The sequence below is a fragment of the Bombina bombina genome, chromosome 6 (genome assembly GCF_027579735.1).
Source record: "Bombina bombina isolate aBomBom1 chromosome 6, aBomBom1.pri, whole genome shotgun sequence".
Taxonomy (NCBI): Eukaryota; Metazoa; Chordata; class Amphibia; order Anura; family Bombinatoridae; genus Bombina; species Bombina bombina.
In genome coordinates, this window is record NC_069504.1 from 239,657,633 (window position 1) to 239,675,852 (window position 18,220).

Below are 18,220 nucleotides of genomic sequence, written 5' to 3' on the forward strand. Positions count from 1 at the left end.
TTGAACATTTTTGGCAATGTTTCTAGTTTCTTCCATATTTAGCCAATGTGCAGGTGTCCAAATATTCATTACATACTCTAATAAAATGTACGTATTATCATCATATTAATATAATGTTAAAAAGTAATTGTGAAACATCACAGACACTATTTTTACATATATGTGGCATGGTTTTTATATGACAATATGGTAGCTCTACCCCAAGAAACATGAACAGAGTTTCCCCTCTGTGTCACAGATACTGGGGGTTGTTTCCTGACATTGAATGCTGAAAGAGTCCAGTTTTCAGAGGTTAAAGACATAAAAAAAAAGTTGAATTGCCTAACTATTGAAAATAGCAAAAGAGATTATATGAACCTAAACATTTTCTTTTGTGATTCAGACAGAGCATAACCTTTTTAAAAGGTTTCCAGTGTACTTCTATTATCAAATTTGCTTTGTTCTCATGATATTCTTTGTTGAAGAGATACCTAGTTAGGCATCTGGAGCACTACATGACAGGAAATAGTTCTGCCATCTAGTGCTCTGGAAAATGGATCATATTTTTGCAAAAGTGCTGCCATATAGTGCTCCAGACACTTGCACACACCTGAGCTTATATCCCTAGTTTTTAACAACAGATACCTAGAGAACAAAGACTATTTGATAATAGAAGTAAATTATAAAGTTGTTTAAATTTGCGTGCTCTGTGTAAATAATTAAAGTTTAAATTTGACTTTAGTGTTTTTAACAAAATATTTATCTATATCAAGACTTCTGTCTCTAGACGATTTTAAATACAGGTAGCCCTCAGTTTACGCCGGGGTTAGGTTCCAGGCCCCTCTCAAAATTGTCATAAGTAACACCTAATATTTTATTTTTAAAGCTTTGAAATGAAGACTTTAAATGCTAAACAGTGTTATAAACCTAATAATATAGATTGTATCATCATCAAACTAAGTTTAATGAACAAAAACATTTGCTAAACATCACCTAATAAAATAATTACACAACAGACTGCATCATCATCAAACTAAGTTTAATGAACAAAAACGTTTTTTTTACTTGCATTTTTCTGCAATCAGTTCTCTGCATTGTTAGCATGTTAGATAATATTGGGTCTGCACCTATTCTATGCATTTCAATCTGCAGTGATTAATAAGCCGTTAGGCACCCTCACCTCAAGCAGCTGGACAGGAAGATAATAAGCAAGTGGCTGCTAAAACTGGTTGCTCGATAGCTAATGTCTGCTCTGTGTACACAGATCAATTTCAGGCTGTTAAGTTGCATAACTTTGCTGCAAAACAAGCGGACAGCTCCACCTACTGGCTATTTCTCCAACATTGGTGTGTCCGGTCCACGGCGTCATCCATTACTTGTGGGATATTCTCCTCCCCTACAGGGAATGGCAAGGAGAGCACACAGCAAGAGCTGTCCATATAGTCCCTCCCAGGCTCCGCCCCCCCAGTCATTCTCCTTGCCGCTCTGAACAAGTAGCATCTCCATGGATCCACATTCCAGGAGTAGACAACTGGGAGGCGGATTATCTGAGTCGTCAGACTTTTCATCCGGGGGAGTGGGAACTTCACCCGGAGGTGTTTGCCCAGTTGACTCAATTATGGGGCATTCCAGACATGGATCTGATGGCGTCTCGTCAGAACTTCAAGGTTCCTTGCTACGGGTCCAGATCCAGGGATCCCAAGGCGACTCTAGTGGATGCATTAGTGGAGCCTTGGTTGTTCAACCTAGCTTATGCGTTTCCACCGTTCCCTCTCCTTCCCAGGCTTGTAGCCAGGATCAAACAGGAGAAGGCCTCGGTGATTCTGATAGCTCCTGCGTGGCCACGCAGGTCTTGGTATGCAGACCTGGTGAATATGTCATTGGCTCCACCATGGAAGCTACCTTTGAGACAGGATCTTCTAGTACAAGGTCCATTCGAACATCCAAATCTAGTTTCTCTCCAGCTGACTGCTTGGAAATTGAACGCTTGATTTTATCCAAGCGCTGGTTTTCAGATTCAGTGATAGATACTCTGGTCCAAGCCAGAAAACCTGTGACTAGAAGGATTTACCATAAAATATGGAAAAGATATATCTGTTATTGTGAATCCAAGGGATTCTCATGGAGTAAGATTAAAATTCCCAGGATCCTCTCCTTTCTCCAAGAAGGTTTGGATAAGGGATTGTCAGCGAGTTCTCTAAAAGGACAGATTTCTGCTTTATCTGTCTTGTTACACAAACGACTGGCAGCTGTGCCAGATGTACAAGCTTTTGTACAGGCTTTGGTCAGAATCAAGTCTGTTTACAGACCTTTGACTCCTCCCTGGAGTCTAAATTTAGTTCTTTCAGTTCTTCAAGGGGTTCCGTTTGAACCCTTACATTCCATAGATATCAAGTTACTATCTTGGAAAGTTCTGTTTTTGGTTGCTATTTCTTCTGCTAGAAGAGTTTCTGAACTATCTGCTTTGCAGTGTGATCCACCCTATCTGGTGTTCCATTCAGATAAGGTTGTTTTGCGTACCAAGCCTGGTTTTCTTCCAAAAGTTGTTTCCAACAAGAATATTAACCAGGAAATAGTTGTTCCTTCTTTGTGTCCGAATCCAGTTTCAAAGAAGGAACGTTTCTTACACAATTTAGATGTAGTCCGTGCTTTAAAGTTCTATTTAGAAGCAACAAAGGATTTCAGACAAACTTCTTCTTTGTTTGTCGTTTATTCTGGTAAGAGGAGAGGACAAAAAGCTACTGCTACCTCTCTTTCTTTCTGGCTGAAAAGCATTATCCGATTGGCTTATGAGACTTCCGGACGGCAGCCTCCTGAACGAATCACAGCTCACTCTACTAGGGCTGTGGCTTCCACATGGGCCTTCAAGAACGAGGCTTCTGTTGATCAGATATGTAAGGCAGCGACTTGGTCTTCTCTGCACACTTTTGCCAAATTCTACAAATTTGATACTTTTGCTTCTTCGGAGGCTATTTTTGGGAGAAAGGTTTTGCAAGCCGTGGTGCCTTCTGTTTAGGTAACCTGATTTGCTCCCTCCCTTCATCCGTGTCCTAAAGCTTTGGTATTGGTTCCCACAAGTAATGGATGACGCCGTGGACCGGACACACCAATGTTGGAGAAAACAGAATTTATGCTTACCTGATAAATTACTTTCTCCAACGGTGTGTCCGGTCCACGGCCCGCCCTGGTTTTTTAATCAGGTTTGAAAAATTTCTTTCTCTATACACTACAGTCACCACGGCACCCTAAAGTTTCTCCTTTTTTTCTCCTAACCGTCGGTCGAATGACTGGGGGGGGCGGAGCCTTGGAGGGACTATATGGACAGCTCTTGCTGTGTGCTCTCCTTGCCATTCCCTGTAGGGGAGGAGAATATCCCACAAGTAATGGATGACGCCGTGGACCGGACACACCGTTGGAGAAAGTAATTTATCAGGTAAGCATAAATTCTGTTTTTAATTAGTGCACTTTGCTTTCCAAAGCTTTTCAATAGTAGTCACATGACTAAAAAAAAGGTTGTTATTCTGAAACTCCGCAAATTGACCCGGCGTAAACCGAGGGCCACCTGTACATTTATGTATACAATTATTTTATAAGGCTAAAAAAATAAATATTTTCTCAATATTCTTACTGGAAGGTTCTTCCGTTTCATGCAAGCTTGTCAATACTTATTTATATCTTTCCTTTATATAAGTATTTAACAAGCCGTGATTGATGAGGAATTGTCATAGACATTGTAAATTATTACACCTCCTTTTCTCATGTTCCAATTTTTCTACCTCAAGGTCAATTTAGGTCCTATGTCTTTAGCTTTTACAGTGCTGGAATCTCTTGAGACTATTTTTTACCTTTTCTAGCTGATGCTACCAGTGCTAATGTCTCTTCTGTGCAATGATGTCAATAGCTAGCAAATTGTGGCTTAGCATGATATAACCTCCATATACTACATCTTCTAGGCAAATCTAAAAACAAATGTTTTTTCATGCCACAGTTATTGTTTGTGGTGTTCTGGTAAATCCGTTTTGTGCAGCCTCATGCGAACATAATGAAAAGGATGAAGCTATGAAATAAGTATTTTATGAGGACATCCACACTGACTTATCATTTATCAATGACTTATGTCAAAGAGTTAGCACCTTGTTACTGGTTTATTAAAGGAAAGCAAAACCTTTTTAGCCACAGCCCCCTCCCCCCCACAAAATATTTGCATTATGATAATGAATTATAATCTTGGGATACCATATATTTCAATTTAAGTTGTCTAAATCATTAATGAGACACATTGCAGTGTTTATTTTTTAATAAATTGTGTTTGTTTTTTGTTTTTTTTTGCAAGAACTGCAAACTTTACATTTCTGGCTCTCAAGTTATTTGTGAGCTTTTGATACTTTTTGCACACAGTGTACTGTACCGTTTTCTGCTATTGTGTAAATATAGAAAGATGATTATAGTCTTCAGTCCTGATAGCTTGTGTATGCTGCCATCTGTGTATGGTTTATATATAGATGTATTTATTCTGACAGTTTTGTGACCTATTGCATAATCCTTATGCAATACTCCATGAGAGGAATCCTGTTTCCTCTGCATCACTTATTAAAAAAAAAAGAAAGGAAAAAAAAGTCTCTAACAATGGTTGTATTTTCTGTAAACAATCCAACATAGTGCAATAATAGTAGCAGCATTGTATCATTTCCGTGTAATTAAAGGGGTAGAGGATTACCTGAATCCCTTATAATCCATTTATTTAGAGGCTGACAAACTGTTTTCATCAAAACAGAACATTTTAGGTGCAGCTGACCTTTGCAACGGGCATGGGAAATGATTATCTTACAGCCGCCATATATTTGTAAAAAGTATGTAAGAGTTAAAGGAATAGTCCAGTCAAAATTAAACTTTCATGATTCAGATAGAGCATTCAGTGTTAAAGGGACATTGAACCCAAATTTTTTCTTTCGTGATTCAGATAGAGCATGCAATTTTAAGCAACTTTCTAATTTACTCCTATTATTAATATTTATTTGTTCTCTTGCTATCTTTATTTAAAAAAGAAAGTCCAGCACTTGTTTATTGGTCGATTAATTTAGCCATCAATCAGCAAGAACAACCCAGGTTGTTGACCAAAAATGGGCCAGCATCTAAACTTACAGTCTTTCTTTTCAAATAAAGATACCAAGAGAATGAAGAACATTTGCTTATAGGATTAAATTAGAAAGTTGCTTAAAATTGCATGCGCTATCTGAATCACAAAAGAAAAAATTTGGGTACAGTTTCCCTTTAAATAACTTTCAAATTTACGCCTATTATTAATTTTGTCTTCGTTCTCTTGGTATCTTTATTTGAAAAAGCAATAATGTAAGCATAAGAGCCGGACCATCGTTGGTTCAGCACCTGGGTAGCACTTTCTGATTGGGGCGCTGCCCAGGTGCTCAACCAAAAATTGTCCGGCTCTGAAGCTTTACATTCATATAAAGATACCAAGAAAACGAAGAAAAATTGATAAAGGGAGTAAATTAGAAGGTTGCTATAAATTGCATGCTCTATATGAATCATGAAAGTTTAATTTAGATTACACTATTCCTTTAATGTGACACAAATTGCTTTTGTGTAAAAATTGTGCTGGTCTGCCATCCCTAAAGAAGTAGGAACGTGAATTCATTAACCTAGTGCAAATCAAATAGCCGGTTTAGGTCATTTGCAGCGTTTTGGAGGAGAAAAAAAACTAAATTTGGTTACAGAATTTGCTTGTTGGCCTCTGTAAATACAATATTTACACAAATGCAAGCGGTGGTTAATTTTCCTTTAATTTGACAAGATCAGCTCTGTTATAGAACAGAAACTCTGTCAGTCAGTGACAGCAGTGCATTGTGTACCCCCATAAGGTATTGAAGAGTGTCATGATTATTGAGAGGTTGCTGACAAGAGGCATTGACCCAAAGAGTGAAAATGTATTACCTAAGCCAGTTCTTGTCTCTCTTGCATTGCTAATGATGGTAGTTCTTGTTAAGCAAATACGTTTAACCCCTTGGCTGCTATAATGGGCTGTAACTGCTATTCACTTATATACAAATAGTGAGTGACGTATTCTGAATATAAGATGTTTTAGTTCCTGTCTAAGGGACTTTTTAAGCTTACAAGCTGCTCACATTAATCATTCTTCTTAATGCAGAAATAAAATGTTAATGATTTGTAACTCTTAAATTCATTTGAAATGAAAATGACTTTTCCTGTCTGTCATGGGCAGCTGCAACAGTGGGAAGAACCTGGTCATGGAAAGATTAATGGCATCTCTGCCTAACAGGGCATAAAATAGGACATATTAACCCCCAAATTCTTCCTACATTGTCAAAGGGCAATAAAACATACAATACCAGTTGGTTAGGCTGAAGCTTTCAGGACCTTGCAATGTGATTCTTCTAAGAAAAAACAGAAGACCAGATTTTGTTTTTGCTGTGTCCAGGACCAGGATAGCCGCCTTGGTCACTTGATCTAAATAAGAAGTGTGGCCCCATTATTATGTAATATTTATATTGAAACAGTTTTACCTTTATTTGTATATTAAATATGCTGACCCCCCTGACGTGTAGAATACTGCAGCACATCACTGTATATATACAGTGCAGCAGGGATTCTGCTTTAACCCCTGAAGGATTAAACCAGAATTACTGATTGCATTACCTGTTTTGAAGATGGGCAGTCTCTCTTTTCTCTTATTACTATCCTTAAACGGAATGACATCCAGTTTAACTTCCATGATTTAGACCGTACTTTTTTATTTAATTGAGCTTTTTGCCCCTTGTTGTACTGTTTGCAATTTTACACATATAGTGCTCTAGACACGTGTGCACTTCCTTGCCTATCTAGATATGCTGTTATGGAAAGAAGAGAAGTTCAACATAGAATACCAAGAGAAACATGAAAATTAAATATAAAAAATATATGCTCTATGAATGTTTCATTTTGGCATCTGTGTCGCTTTAAATGTCTTTCCTTACAGTGCTGGAGAAAACAAGTAACTTGTTTTAACCCTTGCAATGCTAGGGGAGAAGAAATCCTGTATTCTGCAAAATACTGTCCCTTCACTTGAAATAAAGGGAGATATAAATGTCATGCGTACACTGTGTGGTTAAGGTCTAGTTCTAGTAGAAAGGTACAGTGATTCATTTTTTAGTTCCTGGACTGTGACAAATGTTAGATTTCCTGGTGTCTTTTCACACGACTCATGCTGACTGCTGGAGTTGGCGGTCAGTATCTGAAGAGGGGACATGTAACTGTACAATTTGTGGCTGCAATCTTTTTTTTATCTGTTCTTCTATAAGTAGTTGCTCTGGTGCCTCCTAAAATAAGTCTGAAATGAAAAGGGGACAAAACAAATCAAGTACAAGACGTGACATATTGGTTAAAGTGCCTCTTCCTGTAGCATGAATAGTTTTGTCACGTTTATGAATTGTTTAACTGAATGCAAATCATTTAACCCCTTAAGTGCCAGAGAGATTTAAATCTCTAGAGGTCACGTAACATTTGTGGTCTTATAGCTTTGCAGATCATTTTGAATATGTATATATTAAGGTATTTTGAGTAATTCTTTCAGTAGTGTCAATATTTAAAAGCCTTATTTACAGTGTTGTTGCCCCGTGGTGCTTTAACTTTCCACTTGTCATACTGGTTTGATTGGTTTGTTGGAATTTGCAAATGAGACTTGTGTAATAACAAAAACTTGCTTATATGAATGAGATTTTGAGGTGTGGTCTAAACACCAACTTTATAATTTTACTGCAATTCAAATAATTCATTTTAAAGTAAATAAACTGTTTAATTATATTTGTAATTCTATATAAACATTTAACGTTTGTATGAAAAGGTAAAAGAGACCAAGTATTTTTAAGCAGCAGTGATTTTATATCAGAAATTGAGCATTGTATTAAAAAAAAAGAAAAATACAAGGAAACCTTTTAAGATATTTAAAGCTGCCATTTTGAAGGTTTTACAACTCTAGAACATTGTAGATATACAGTTCTTCATGAACATGTTTATCTGGTCTATTTTGCTATAGCCAATTAGACCCTGAATGAAAAAGCTTTTGTACTGATCCAGCCAATCACAGTAGAGCTTGTAGAACGGTCTTTCAGATACACTCCAGCCTTTCTCTGGGATAGTGGGAAAATCACAAATTTATGAACATAAATAATGAATATGCATTACTTTTTTATTGTGTTTAAAAATGTTACAGGAATTTTATTTTCAGTTTATTGTTCCTTTAAAGGGACATAAAAGTGAAAAATTTAATTGTTCTAATGTGTTGTGACATTTTATATTTTGCACTATTGATTGTGTATATATATATGTATGTTTCACCCTCCAAAGGAGAGAATTGCATAGTAAATAAAATGCTAACTATGCACATCTGGTTACCAATGACTAGAGCCACCAATCACCAGCTGTAGTGCATTGCTGCTGAGCCATTTTCAAGAAAGGAGAATGAAGTATAGGTGAAAACAGATATAAATTAAACCTTCCCTTAAAGTGATGGTAAATTATGCCTACCTTGAGCAATCGTTATTTTATGAACTTAAAAAATAATGTGACTTTAATTCATGATTTTTTTTAAAATTGCTATATTAATCCACTTATTTATTATTGAAACTCATATTTATTATTTTCTTCTTAAATGGAAAGAGTCCACAGCTGCATTCATTACTTTTGTAAAATAAGAACCTGCCCACCAGGAGGAGGCAAAGATGCCTCAACCAAAGGCTTAAATACTCCTCCCACTCCCCCTCATCCCCCAGTCATTCTGACTTTCGTCCCAGGAGGTTGGCAGAGAAGTGTCAGAATTTTTGTTTTTTGTTTCTTATGGAGGGTAGTACTCTTCGGCACGGGACAGGAATTTTAAGTAGTCCTGTCAGTCTCTCAGTGAGGGCTTGTATGAAAGTTAGAGTCCGGAGATTTCTTGAAGACTCTTAATACAAAACCATCCCGACTCATATTAACAGCTCATCAAGCAATCGGCGTTGTTGAACTTCGCTCTGCTGCCTGCTTTCTTCTCTCAAGTCCATGGTGGAGGCGATGCTACTATCCGTCACACTTGAAAGGCCATGTTCCTGTTCCACGGCGTAGATTCCGGTAAGATTGTTTCATTTTACTTTATCATCAATGTACTGTAATTTGAATGTTTTCCAGAGAGGCTTCAACACCTTGCTGGTCTAACTATATGACATAAGGGTCTCAGTGAGTCTCTGTTGGTATCCTGGAATCGAGGGTTAATATCTCTTGAGGGGGGTTATTGAACAGTGGGGTTTATAATCAGGTTTGTTATGTGATTAAACCTGTTTATGTGTGATGTTTATGGGTTCGTGATTTGGAACTTTGAGGCCTTTGGAAGTGTTGCAGCCTTTTGGTTGGGCGCTTTTTTTGACTGTATGGTTCAATTATAAATATATTTCAATTGTCACTGGGGGGAAGAGAGTTTTTGTACCTCCGGATAAAAGATCTAAGGGTAAATTTAAAGCTTCTAATCGTTTTTGTTCTTTTCGACAGAATAAGGAACAGAAAGCCAATCCTTCCCCCAAAGAATCTGGTTCCAATTGGAAACCTTCTTCAAGTTGGAATAAATCCAAGCCTTTTAATAAACCAAAGAAAGCCCCCAAGTCCGCATGAAGGTACGGCCCTCATTCCAGCTCAGCTGGTGGGGGGCAGATTAAAAAAATTTGAAAACATTTGGGCAGATTCTGTCCAAAATCAATGGATTCAGAGTATTATCTCTTAAGGGTATCGAATAGGTTTCAGATTAAGATCTCCTGTGAGAAGATTTTTTTCTCTCACACGTTCCAGCAAATCCAGTGGAGGTTCAGGCTTTTCTGAAGTGTGTTTCAGATCTAGAGCTTTCAGGGGTAATCATACCGGTTCTGTTTCAGGAACAGGGTCTGGGGTTTTATTCAAATCTATTAATTGTCCCAAAAAAAGAAAATTCATTCAGGCCAGTTCTGAATCTGAAAATTCTGAATCGTTTTGTAAGTGTGCCAACTTTCAAAGTGGTGACTATAAGGACTATTCTGCCTTTTGTTCAGCAAGGTCATTATATGTCCACGATAGACTTACAGGATGCATATCTTCATATTCCGATTCATCCAGACCACTAACTGTTTCTGAGATTCTCTTTTCTAGACAAGCATTACCAATTTGTCGCTCTTCCATTTGGCCTAGCAACAGCTCCAAGGATCTTTTCGAAGGTTCTCGGTGCCCTTCTATCTGTAATCAGAGGACAGGGTATTGCGGTGTTTCCTTATTTGGACGATATCTTGGTACTAGCTCAGTCTTTACATTCTGCCGAATCTCACACAAATAAACTAGTGTTTTTTCTTCAAAGACATGGTTGGAGGATCAATTTACCAAAAAGTTCCTTGATTCCTCAGACAAGGGTCACCTTTTTAGGTTTCCAGATAGATTCTCTAACAGACAAGAAACAAATAAAATTGGTTTCAGCTTGTCGAAACCTTCAGTCTCAATCATTCCCTTTAGTGGCTATGTGCATGGAAGTTTTAGGTCTCATGACTGCAGCATCGGACGCGATCCCCTTTGCTCGTTTTCGTATGAGACCTCTTCAGCTTTGTATGCTGAATCAATGGTGCAGGGATTATACAAGGATATCACAATAAATATCCTTAAATCCCAATGTTCGATTCTCTTTAACTTGGTGGTTAGATCACCATCGTATAGCTCAAGGGGCCTCTTTTGTTCGTCCAACCTGGACTGTAATCACAATAGATGCAGGTAGCAAGCTACATTCAGTTTAAATGTGCTATCGGGCGCTGTGACCAGACGGTGTGTCCGCGATGTGCTTAGAAGTAAACAGACCCGCTCATTGGAAGATGAGCCTATGCATACTGTTGACATTAAATTGTTATCTTGCAAAGTTCTTTTTTTTTTTGTTGGCTATTGCCTCTGCACGTAGAGTTTCTGAGATTTCTGCTTTGCATTGTGATCCCCCTTATCTGGTTTTTCATGTTAAGGCGGTTTTACGGTTTTCCTCCCTAAGGTGGTGTCTAATTGTAACATTAATCAAGAAATTGTTGTTCCTTCCTTGTGTCCTAATCCTCCTTCAGCGAAGGAACGCTTGCTTCATAATCTAGATGTGGTTTGTGCCTTGAAGTTCTATCTTCAGGCTACTAAGGAATTCAGACAATCTTCCTCTTTGTCATCTATACAGGGATGCGTAAGGGCAGAAGGCTACTACGACTTCTCTATCTTTCTGGTTGAGGAGCGTCATTCACTTAGCTTATGAGACAGCGGGGCGACAGCCTCCTGAGAGGATAAGGCTCATTCCACTAGTGCAGTGGCTCACTCTTGGGCTTTTAAGAACAAAACCTCAAAGGATCAGATTTGTAAGGCAGCTACGTGGTCCTCCTTACATACTTATTCTAAATTTTCTAAGTTTAATGTGTTTGCTTCAGCTGGAGCAGCTCTCGGGAGAAAAGTTTTGCAGGCTGTGGTGTCCTCAGTATAGGGTCCGCATCTTTTTTTGTTCCATCCCGTTATTCATTCAGTGTCCTCAGGAGCTTGGGTAAAGTTTTCCCAACAGTAAGGAATGAAGTTGTGGACTCTCCCTGCCTTATGGAAGGAAAACATAATTTATGCTTACCAGATAAATTCCTTTCCTTCTTGGCAGGGAGAGTCCACGACCCCGCCAGTAAATTAATTTTTTTATGGGCGACTCCCTTTTTATATTATTTCTTCTGGCACTTTTTATACCCTGATGTTTCTCCTACTTTTCCTTGTTCCCTCGGCAGAATGACACTGGGCTAGGGGAAGTGGGAGGGATATATAATACTTTGGCTGGGGTGTCTTTGCCTCCTCCTGGTGGCCAGGTGTTGTATTTCCCAACCGTAAGGAATGAAGTCGTGGACTCTCCCTGCAGGAAGGAAAGGCATTTATCTGGTAAGCATTTTATTATTGTACTATTGTTTTCATATAATAGTTTTTTGTCAACCATGAAAGTTTTATTTTGACTTAAAGGGACAGTCTAGGCAAAATTAAATTTTTATGATTCAGATAGGGCATGTCATTATAAACATCTTTCCAGTTTAGTTTTATTGTCAAATTCACTTTGTTCTCTTGCTATTCTTAGTTGAAAGCTAAACCTAGGTAGTCTCATATGCTAACTTCTAAGCCCTTGAAGGCCACCTCTTACCTTGACAGTTTTTCACAGCTAGACAGTACTAGTTCATCTGTGCCATAGATAACATTGTGCTCATGCCCGTGGACTTACTTATGAGAGGGCACTGGTTGGCTAAAATGCAGGTCAGTCAAAAGAACTGAAATAAGGGGACAGTCTGCAGAGGCTTAGGTACAAGGTAATCACAGAGGTAAAAAGTTTTAAAGGGACAGTCAACACCAGAATTCCCCAGTTTTGCATAACCAACACAGTTATAATAATACACATTTTACCTTTGTAATTACCTTGTATCTAAGCCTCTGTAGACCGCCCCCTTATTTCAGTTCTTTTGACAGACTTGCATTTTAGCCAAACAGTGCTCACTCCTCGGTAAATTCATGTGCATGAGCTTAATTATATATATATGAAACACATGAACTAATGCCCTCTAGTGGTGAAAAACTGTCAAAATGCATTTAGAGTAGAGGCTGCCTTCAAATTCTAAGAAATTAGCATATGAACCTCCTAGGTTTAGCTTTCAACTAAGAATACCAAGAGAACAAAGCAAAATTGGTGATGAAAATAAATTGTAAAGTTGTCTAAAATTACATGCGCTTTTTGAATCATGAAAGATTTTTGGACTTGACTGTCCCTTCAATATAACTGTTGGTTATGCAAAAAAGGAGAATGGGTAATAAAGGGATTGACTATCTTTTTAAACAATAACAATTCTGAAGTAGACTGTCCCTTTAACTCAATTGATTTCTCCTTGTAAACAAGACTATATTTCTAGCTGGTCTTGTAACGGTTACCATTTAGTATATGTCTGCCTATTAATGCCTCAGACAACTATAAATCTGTCCTTCTTTGGTCAGTATAATTGTTTATTCTAAAAGGACATAAATGTGCAAAAAAAGTAAATGCTCTTATGTTAGAGCAGTTAATTATTGCACCATTGCTTTTATATAACACCGTTTAACCCTGGAAAAGGGATTTGATGCATAGTTTAGTCATCTCCAGAGCAGCAAAGCTGTCCTGGAAGATATCTGACCACATCTGCTGAGCCACTGACAAGAGGAATATGTGAAGCCACCAATCACCAGCTAGCTCTCACCAGTACATTGCTGCGGCTTAGAATATGCACATATGATTTTAAACAAAAGATACCAAGACAACATAGTAATTATAATAAAAGTAAATTTAAAAGTGTCTTAAAATTACATAAAATTCCTATCTGAATCAAGTAAGTTTAATTTTTACTTATATGACCCTTTAAGTATATACAACCCTTTCTCTAAACACATGCTACAGTTACCTGAATATTATCATTGCTTTCTGCAGTCTCTGTCACCTTCTAGACAAGCGCCGGAATTGTGGGGGTTCATATTCATTGCATAGATAATACAAATGAAAATTAATGCATTAATAACATTTTTATAGAATGCATTAATAATAAGCATATCTTTTTTTTGTTAATGTCCTTACCCAGAGTTGATACATGTATAACACAGGTCAGTATTTTACACAAGCAGCTTATACATGTGTAGTCCACTTACAGCTGTGCATTAAAGGGACAGTGTACTATAAAATATTTTTTCTTTTAATGTGTTTCCAATTACTTGTTAAAACAGCTGCAGAGTCTAAAAATCATGAGAAATTGCTTATCTGTGTTTATTTTTATATATGAAATAGCTGATTTTGTTCTTCGAAACCACAACCGATCAAAATGGGCTGAGCTTGCAGTGAAATCAGATATCCTTATTTCTTTCATGTAATTAGCAAGAGTCCATGAGCTAGTGACGTATGGGATATACATTCCTACCAGGAGGGGCAAAGTTTCCCAAACCTCAAAATGCCTATAAATACACCCCTCACCACACCCACAAATCAGTTTTACAAACTTTGCCTCCTATGGAGGTGGTGAAGTAAGTTTGTGCTAGATTCTACGTTGATATGCGCTCCGCAGCAGGTTGGAGCCCGGTTTTCCTCTCAGCGTGCAGTGAATGTCAGAGGGATGTGAGGAGAGTATTGCCTATTTGAATTCAATTATCTCCTTCTACGGGGTCTATTTCATAGGTTCTCTGTTATCGGTCGTAGAGATTCATCTCTTACCTCCCTTTTCAGATCGACGATATACTCTTATATATACCATTACCTCTGCTGATTTTCGTTTCAGTACTGGTTTGGCTTTCTACAACATGTAGATGAGTGTCCTGGGGTAAGTAAGTCTTATTTTCTGTGACACTCTAAGCTATGGTTGGGCACTTTTTTATAAAGTTCTAAATATATGTATTCAAACATTTATTTGCCTTGACTCAGGATGTTCAACATTCCTTATTTCAGACAGTCAGTTTCATATTTGGGATAATGCATATGAATAAATCAATTTGACTTTTTCCCTGTGGGCTGTTAGGCTCACGGGGGCTGAAAATGCTTCATTTTATTGCGTCATTCTTGGCGCAGACTTTTTTGGCGCAAAAAAAATTTTTTTTCTGTTTCCGGCGTCATACGTGTCGCCGGAAGTTGCGTCGTTTTTGACGTTCTTTTGCGCCAAAAGTGTCGGCGTTCCGGATGTGGCGTCATTTTTGGCGCCAAAAGCATTTAGGCGCCAAATAATGTGGGCGTCATTTTTGGCGCTAAAAAAATATGGGCGTCACTATTGTCTCCACATTATTTAAGTCTCATTATTTATTGCTTCTGGTTGCTAGAAGCTTGTTCACTGGCATTTTTTTCCCCATTCCTGAAACTGTCATTTAAGAAATTTGATCAATTTTGCTTTATATGTTGTTTTTTCTATTACATATTGCAATATGTCCCACGTTGAAACACGTTGAGTCAGAAGATACTTCTGGAAAATCGCTGCCTGGTGCTGGAGCTACCAAAGCTAAGTGTATCTGCTGTAAACTTATGGTATCTGTTCCTCCAGCTGTTGTTTGTACTGTTTGTCATGACAGACTTGTTAATGCAGATAATATTTCCTTTAGTACTGTTACATTACCTGTTGCTGTTCCGTCAACATCTAATACTCAGAGTGTTCCTGATAACATAAGAGATTTTGTTTCTAAATCCATTAAGAAGGCTATGTCTGTTATTCCTCCTTCTAGTAAACGTAAAAAGTCTTTTAAAACTTCTCATTTTTCAGATGAATTTTTAAATGAACATCATCATTCTGATTCTGATAATGGTTCTTCTGGTTCAGAGGATTCTGTCTCAGAGGTTGATGCTGATAAATCTTCATATTTATTTAAAATGGAATTTATTCGTTCTTTACTTAAAGAAGTCCTAATTGCATTAGAAATTGAGGATTCTGGTCCTCTTGATACTAAATCTAAACGTTTAGATAAGGTTTTTAAATCTCCTGTAGTTATTCCAGAAGTTTTTCCTGTCCCTAGTGCTATTTCTGAAGTAATTTCCAGGGAATGGAATAATTTGGGTAATTCATTTACTCCTTCTAAACGTTTTAAGCAATTATATCCTGTGCCATCTGACAGATTAGAGTTTTGGGACAAAATCCCTAAGGTTGATGGGGCTGTCTCTACTCTTGCTAAGCGTACTACTATTCCTACGGCAGATGGTACTTCCTTTAAGGATCCTTTAGATAGGAAAATTGAATCCTTTCTAAGAAAAGCTTACTTGTGTTCAGGTAATCTTCTTAGACCTGCTATATCCTTAGCGGATGTTGCGGCAGCTTCAACTTTTCGGTTAGAAGCTTTAGCGCAACAAGTAACAGATCATAATTCTCATAGCATTATTATTCTTCTTCAACATGCTAATAATTTTATTTGTGATGCCATCTTTGATATCATTAGAGTTGATGTCAGGTATATGTCTCTAGCTATTTTAGCTAGAAGAGCTTTATGGCTTAAAACTTGGAATGCTGATATGTCTTCTAAGTCTACTCTGCTTTCCCTTTCTTTCCAGGGTAATAAATTGTTTGGTTCTCAGTTGGATTCTATTATCTCAACTGTTACTGGAGGGAAAGGAACTTTTTTACCACAGGATAAAAAATCTAAAGGTAAATTTAGGTCTAATAATCGTTTTCGTTCCTTTCGTCACAACAAGGAACAAAAACCTGATCCTTCATCCTCAGGAGCGGTATCAGTTTGGAAACCATCTCCAGTCTGGAATAAATCAAAGCCAGCTCCTAAGTCCACATGAAGGTGCGGCCCTCATTCCAGCTCAGCTGGTAGGGGGCAGATTACGTTTTTTCAAAGAAATTTGGATCAATTCCGTTCACAATCTTTGGATTCAGAACATTGTTTCAGAAGGGTACAGAATTGGCTTCAAGATAAGGCCTCCTGCAAAGAGATTTTTTCTTTCCCGTGTCCCAGTAAACCCAGCGAAGGCTCAAGCATTTCTGAAATGTGTTTCAGATCTAGAGTTGGCTGGAGTAATTATGCCAGTTCCAGTTCTGGAACAGGGACTGGGGTTTTATTCAAATCTCTTCATTGTACCAAAGAAGGAGAATTCCTTCAGACCAGTTCTGGATCTAAAAATATTGAATCGTTATGTAAGGATACCAACATTCAAAATGGTAACTATAAGGACTATCCTGCCTTTTGTTCAGCAAGGGCATTATATGTCCACAATAGATTTACAGGATGCATATCTGCATATTCCGATTCATCCAGATCACTATCAGTTTCTGATATTCTCTTTCCTAGACAAGCATTACCAGTTTGTGGCTCTGCCGTTTGGCCTAGCTACAGCTCCAAGAATTTTTACGAAAGGTTCTCGGTGCCCTTCTGTCTGTAATCAGAGAACAGGGTATTGTGGTATTTCCTTATTTGGACGATATCTTGGTACTTGCTCAGTCTTCACATTTAGCAGAATCTCATACGAATCGACTTGTGTTGTTTCTTCAACATCATGGTTGGAGGATCAATTTACCAAAATGTTCATTGATTCCTCAGACACAAGTAACCTTTTTAGGTTTCCAGATAGATTCAGTGTCCATGACTCTGTCTTTGACAGACAAGAGACGTCTAAAATTGATATCAGCTTGTCGAAACCTTCAGTCACAATCATTCCCTTCGGTAGCCTTATGCATGGAAATTCTAGGTCTTATGACTGCTTCATCGGACGCAATCCCCTTTGCTCGTTTTCACAGGCCTCTTCAGCTCTGTATGCTGAACCAGTGGTGCAGGGATTACACAAAGATATCTCAATTAATATCTTTAAAACCGATTGTACGACACTCTCTGACGTGGTGGACAGATCACCATCGTTTAGTTCAGGGGGCTTCTTTTGTTCTTCCGACCTGGACTGTAATTTCAACAGATGCAAGTCTTACAGGTTGGGGAGCTGTGTGGGGGTCTCTGACAGCACAAGGGGTTTGGGAATCTCAGGAGGTGAGATTACCGATCAATATTTTGGAACTCCGTGCAATTTTCAGAGCTCTTCAGTCTTGGCCTCTTCTAAAGAGAGAATCGTTCATTTGTTTTCAGACAGACAATGTCACAACTGTGGCATACATCAATCATCAAGGAGGGACGCACAGTCCTCTGGCTATGAAAGAAGTATCTCGAATTCTGGTATGGGCGGAATCCAGCTCCTGTCTAGTTTCTGCGGTTCATATCCCAGGTATAGACAATTGGGTTCATATAACATATAACAAGCTTTGGTTCATATAAAACCTGTCATTAAGTCAATTTCTCCTCCTTGGAGTTTGAATTTGGTTCTGGGGGCTCTTCAAGCTCCTCCGTTTGAACCTATGCATTCTTTGGACATTAAATTACTTTCTTGGAAAGTTTTGTTCCTTTTGGCCATCTCTTCTGCCAGAAGAGTTTCTGAATTATCTGCTCTTTCTTGTGAGTCTCCTTTTCTGATTTTTCATCAGGATAAGGCGGTGTTGCGAACTTCTTTTAAATTTTTACCTAAGGTTGTGAATTCTAACAACATTAGTAGAGAAATTGTGGTTCCTTCATTATGTCCTAATCCTAAGAATTCTAAGGAGAAATCATTGCATTCTTTGGATGTAGTTAGAGCTTTGAAATATTATGTTGAAGCTACTAAGTATTTCCGAAAGACTTCTAGTCTATTTGTTATCTTTTCCGGTTCTAGGAAAGGTCAGAAGGCTTCTGCCATTTCTTTGGC

The 18,220-nt window shown here is 38.0% G+C and overlaps 1 protein-coding gene across 3 annotated transcripts in view; it reads left to right on the forward strand.

Moving 5' to 3' along the window:
- The window catches only part of OSBPL8 (oxysterol binding protein like 8), a 760,079-nt gene that overhangs the window by 490,843 nt on the left and 251,016 nt on the right, over positions 1–18,220 (forward strand). The gene's annotated exons all lie outside the window — the stretch shown is intronic.